The sequence below is a fragment of the Leopardus geoffroyi genome, chromosome D4 (genome assembly GCF_018350155.1).
Source record: "Leopardus geoffroyi isolate Oge1 chromosome D4, O.geoffroyi_Oge1_pat1.0, whole genome shotgun sequence".
In the NCBI taxonomy this organism is placed as follows: Eukaryota; Metazoa; Chordata; class Mammalia; order Carnivora; family Felidae; genus Leopardus; species Leopardus geoffroyi.
The window spans coordinates 50232368-50238367 of record NC_059342.1 but is presented as its reverse complement, the minus strand read 5'-3'; the positions used below and the strand labels follow the sequence as shown (position 1 = coordinate 50238367).

Genomic DNA, 6000 nt, shown 5'->3' with positions numbered 1-6000 from the left:
TTATTTTGCCTTTCACAACTTTGCACAACTTCTCAAGGCTAGATCTTCTAAAAATGTGAAGTAATACCCAGTTAAAATTACTTTTATATATAAAAAATAAATGAGGCTTAATCATGTTAGGAGAAACCTATTATAATGGCTTTCCTGAGAAAATGCGTGCAAATGTGGAATTATTCAAAACAGCAGACCATCTTCCATATTCATGTTTTGTTTCCAAACATATAATTTAAGAAGAATGGATTCTCTGATTATAAAGCAGCCTTGACTTAAAGAGGTGTTTTTTTTTCCTAATATTTATTTTATTTTGGGGAGAGTGCAAGCAGGGTTGGGACAGTGAGAGGGGATAGAGGATCTGAAGCAGGCTCTGTGCTGACAGCAGAGTCCAGTGCAGGGCTCGAACTCACAAACCGCAAGATCATGACCTAAGCTGAAGTCCAATGCTCAACTGACCAAACTACCCAGGTGCTCTTAAAGAAATTATGGAAAGAGACTAAATGTCCATCAACTGATGAATGGATAAAGAAATTGTGGTTTATATATAAAATGGAATACTACTTGGCAATGAGAAAGAATGAAATATGGCCTTTTGTAGCAACGTGGATGGAACTGGAGAGTGTTATGCTAAGTGAAATAAGTCATACAGATACCATATGTTTTCACTCTTATGTGGATCCTGAGAAACTTAACAGAAGACTATGGGGGAGAGGAAGGAAAAAAAAAAGTTAGAGAGGGAGAGAGCCAAACCATAAGAAACTCTTAAAAACTGAGAATAAACTGAGGGTTGATGGGGGGTGGGAGGGAGGGGAGGGTATGAGATGGGCATTGAGGAGGGCACCTGTTGGGATGAGCACTGGGTGTTGTATGGAAACAATCTGACAATAAATTTCATATCAAAAAAAAATTTAAATGTTCATTTATTTTTGAGAGGGTGGAGAGGGGCAGAGAATGAGGGAGACACAGAATCCAAGGCAGGCTCCAGCCTCCACACTGTCAGCACAGAGCCTGACAGGGGCTTGAACTTATGAACTGGGGAGATCATGACCTGAGCCAAAGTCAGACGGTTAACCGACTGAGCCACCCAGGAGCCCCTAAGAAGTGTTTTAAATACACATTTGTTGAGTTCAAAGAAAATTGGTCGCTATATGCATTTGTACCTACTGGTAAATGGCAGGGAGAGAGGAGTAGCCTTACACCCCCACACACGGAATTTGAGAAGAAAGTGAAAGCAGAAACCGTTTCCTCCTTGATAACATGGGAGAGAGAACCTTACTCTGCTTGTTCCCAGTTGCTTCCAGCCATAGTTGTTCTCTTCTGTCCCACATGTTCAGATCTGATTGTCAGAAGATGACTCTGGCCATACTGCTTCAGGCAGAGAAGAACTTGCGTTCTTTTGCAGGGCCTGGCTCCCAGCTATTGCCTCCGTAGCGGAATCTGACACACTGATAGATGACAGGCCATCTGATACTCTATCCAACAGAGGACAGTGGCTCATTTCCGCTCTCACATAACATTTGCTCCAGAAATGGATTTTCTGAAACTTTCCACTTAAAAAGCTGTGGATTAACTTTAGTGAGGCCAGCATAGTGGAAACTAAGCAGAGCATATAACCTCAGACCGTTGGGCAGGCGCACTTTGTCACGGCTCTGCCTTAATTCACTGCGTATTACTTTCTTTGGAATTCGCAACCAGATTCTACACCATTCACTTTTAACATCTGGAAATACGCAAAGCATTTGGCTATTTGTTCACCTTGTTTAAGGTGTCCACCTACGTCAGGTAAGAATATATTTGCCAAAGCAAAGTGTACTTTACTAAAATATTAGACTGCTTCTCCTAACTTAGATAAGCCATAGAATGTTAGTGATCGTGTTTTTATGCAATCCTATGAGTGATAACGTTACATGTTATCATGCCTTCCCCCAAAGTTTTATTTTTTTTTGTGTGAACTTAGAAAAGTTTCTAATATAAAGGTTATATTATCAATGAATGCTAGTTTGAAAGAACCAAATAGGATTTTGAAGATTACCCTTCTTTAACAATGCCTTAAATTTTTATCTCCTTATCCATTCCTCATTGCTTTCTTTCTCAAGACATTATGGTTTGTTGTGTCTCCACTAGGTACCTTGCATGTGATTTACACAGTGAATGGCCCTGCTTTCGGAGCAAGTTAATGATATAATATCCCCATTTATATTCAGAGCAGTCAACACTTTCCAGCTCTCAGAATAATAAAAGCACCTGCATTTAATATACATGGAAGAATGGAAAGGCAAATAGCAGATAAGGCACAATCAGGTAAGTGTAATCAGATAAAATATCACAATATTATAGTAGATCAGCATCTGGTAATGACTTGAATTTTGAAAGACTGACAAACAGCCTGGCCTAAAGCAGCCAGGCATACCTCATTCAGAGCAACTCTTTCCAGAGCTGATTGCTCCTCTCATGTGTTTTCTGGCAGATTAAGCAGGTAGGGTGTCTTATTTTAACTCTTCTGGAACTGTTTTGTGCCACTGGAAAAACACTGGCAATCTTCCTTTTGAGCCCAGATCAGAAACAAAAACAAATGACGTGTCCAAAAATAAAGCCTTGCATCTCCCGGCAGTTATCTCAAATTGATCCAAATCAATTGTATTAAAAATAAAAATAAAGCCCGCGGTGATAGGAAGAGTTTTCATTTCCATTTCTGCGCTTGCCTGCATGGCGTTGACATTTTGTTCTAATTTTTTTTTTTTTTTTTTTTAAACAGGGGAAGACAGTTTATCAGAAACTGATGTCTCCGAGAACTTCCTCACTTTTGGCCACTGGCAGCTGGAAACCTAACTGTGTATCTTAGCCTTGTGTGGACCCTAACGCAACATAACCATATGGAGTCAAATGGAAAGCTTCGTATTCGCAAGTCAGAACTGAACAGACCTGGTTTGTAGAGTGGGATTTAGCACGCTTTCTCTCCTTTTAAGTTACTCTTTGTTGGAGGCCAGTGATCTCTTCACTGAACTCACTGGGCCTCACCAGAGACCATGAGGACATGGGGAATATAAGGGACAAGGCACGGGGAGGGCCCAGGTGCGGAGGGGCTGTTGCACGAGCTCGGGCTGGCCCGCAGTCGGCCCTGGTGTTGACGTCTTTGGTGGCAGGGCTCCAGCTCCTTCCCAGAGGGATCACAAAGTGCCTTTGCTCTTCCCTGCTGCAATTGGAGCAGGATATCATGTGTAGAAAATGCAATGGACTGCCCCATCTTCTGAGAAGAGCTGTAGTCACTCTCTTGTTCCTCCATTCTGATGCTTTCGTTTGCTTTTCTAGAGTAGTAGCCCTGGGCACTGGTCAACAGGTGTGTATTTAAATGAAATTTTCTTAAGTATGAGCATGAGGGAGATGAAATAACTGTCCACTGCATTTAGAGCCACTCTATTTTTATGGAAACGATTCTTCCCAAAATATCTCTGTCTCTTCAGCTGGTTTAGTCAGCTCAGACTGTGAGAACAAAATAACGTAGGTGAGGTGGCTTAAAGAACAGAAATTTATTTTCTCTCAGTTCTGAAGGCTGTACGTCTGAGACCAGGGTGCCAGCACGGTCGGGTTCTGGTGAGAGTTCTCCAGCTGGTTTGCAGACAGTGGGCATCTCAGTGTGTGCTCACATGACCTCTTCTTTGGAAAAAGGGAAAGCAAGCTTTGTGGTCTAAGATGTCTTCTTACAATGACACTAATCCATGAGACTCTCCCCTCATGAGCTCATCTAAACCTGTTTACCTCTCAAAGGTCCCATCTCCAGGCACCATCACACTGTGGGTCAGGGCTTCACCATAGGAACTGGGGGGGCTACGGGGTACAATTCACTCCATAGCATTACCCAGTAGTGTCATTGTGGCAATGGTAGTAAGGCAGAGACAAAGAGAGTGACTGCCTGGCAAAAAAAAAAAAAAAAAGAAAAAAAAAAGGTTGACATGAAGAGTATTAGTAGTTCACTCCATGATGGAACAAATGTGAATTATTATCCATTCTTTTCACACACGCCACCCCTCACTGGCCCACTCACCTACATACCCACTTGAGACTTAAAGAGATCACAGGAGAAGGCGTTGTGTCAGGGATTAAGTGGAAAAGTAACAACTTTCAGGATGTTTATGATGTCAACATTCTCTTGTCTTTTCTACTATACTTTCTACCTTCCCCGTAACGGGGACCAATAACTGGTTTCAGAATGATGGAATAACCCACAAGGGGGCTTCATTCACCAAGACGGTTCAGTTATGTTCTAAATACCAAAGATGACAGAACTAATTTTCAGAAGATTTTTAATAACAGGAGTGAAAGTAAGGAGTTTGTGAGGAAACATGGGTTAATTACAAGCCCCTCTTTTCAGAGTGTCCCATTTCATATAATGGGACATATAATTCTCTTTAACGGAATTCATCATTGAATGCTTTTGGGGAAGTGGGCTGAGATTTACATTTTACAACTGGAAAACTGGAAGCTTCTTCAAGGTCATCAGAAGAGATCTGGATTCTCAATTTAAGCATGAACTACACAAGACTAAAAATTGAACACACCTTCCCCAGAGGTTTGTTTGTTTGTTTGGGTTATTTTTTTGTTTTGTTTTCTTTTACATTTTAGTTGTGGTCTCAGAGGAGTAAGACTGTTTTAACTTGTCACTTTGTGAGTCTGGGCCATGAAAAGCCCGGCTAGTTGTGTTCAAAAGAGGTGTATCACTATCTGATTTGTGATAGAGAGAGCCTTAGATAAAGAACAACTGGGGATATTTCAGACACTACACTGAAAGCATTTCTACTTCTGCCTGAAGTCTCCTTAAGAGGTATTTAATAAATAGTAACGGTGATAATGCAACCAGATTATTTTCAGGTCCCATCTGCATTTCTCACCCTTTCTTTCCTCCGCCCTCTTCGTGGAGGGTGTAGACACTACAGTAAGTAAGTAGTAACACAATATCTGAAGGATGGCGTAAGCATTGACTCACCTGGAGCCTTTTGGTATAGATTGTGCTGTATGTAATGGGGTATGATGCATAAGCCTTTCTTTAAAAAAATTTTTTTTTAATGTTTATTCATTTTTTGAGAGACAGAGCACAAGCAGGGGAGGGGTAGAGAGAGAGGGAGACACAGAATCCGAAGCAGGATCCAGGCCCTGAGCCAACAGCACAGAGCCCAATGCAGGGCTCAAACTCACGGACCGCGAGATCATGACCTGAGCTGAAGTCGGTTGCTTAACCAACTGAGCCACCCAGGCGCCCCTGCATAAGCCTTTCTAATTTAAGACTGTGGTCGATACATTTTGCCCCCACAATCCCTTTTGGGGGCAGTTCATGTACTGATCTCTTAGAAATGATAGTGGAAATAGATCGAGGAGAATAGAAAGGCTGGAGAGACACATGTGTGATGGCAGTCACTCATGAAGAAGGATGCGAATCGTTCCCTGAAGAAGGGATTTGCAATTACTTCTTAAGGACTACATGATTTGTTCTTTTCCTCTATACATATTTTGTGTTGAAGGTTTTGAGTGACAAGAAAAAGACTTCTTAGTTACCTTTGCAATTCTACATAAGTCATATGCTCTAAAGGGAATACCTGAGTCTGCCTTTGTTCAATGCACACCCCAAGTGTAAATCTCAAGCTTCTGAAATGAGAAAAGATTAGATCTTCATACATGTTAGTTGTTAGAAAGTCGATTAACTCTTTGCTTCAGCTTTCTCATTTCAAAAGCGGGCACACATTATTTTCTGCCAGATTTAATAATCTATTCATTTTCTTAGCTGAACTCTCTAGATATTTGTCAGAAGATTTTGTCATTACGTGATGGGGCCCCACAATTGTTTAATAAATTGTTGCTATAAAAGACATTATAAAAAATACATATATAAATAGACTTCTAAGAAATAAGGGTGCATCGTTGGAGATGATACATTGTTAAATATCAGAAATGATTAGTGGAGAAAAAGCATCTGAAAAAATAATAACTTAGCTGAGTAATGAGTGCTGTGATTAA

The 6000-nt window shown here is 40.9% G+C and overlaps 1 long non-coding RNA gene across 1 annotated transcript in view; it reads left to right on the top strand.

The window, feature by feature from the left end:
- The first annotated feature begins 1035 nt into the window (after positions 1 to 1035).
- The window catches only part of LOC123593818, a 28472-nt gene continuing 23507 nt past the window's right edge, over positions 1036 to 6000 (top strand). The window contains exons 1-3 of the long non-coding RNA XR_006710554.1: positions 1036 to 1776; positions 2119 to 2295; positions 2750 to 4561. This is a non-coding gene — a long non-coding RNA (uncharacterized LOC123593818). The remainder of the gene's footprint in view (positions 1777 to 2118; positions 2296 to 2749; positions 4562 to 6000) is intronic.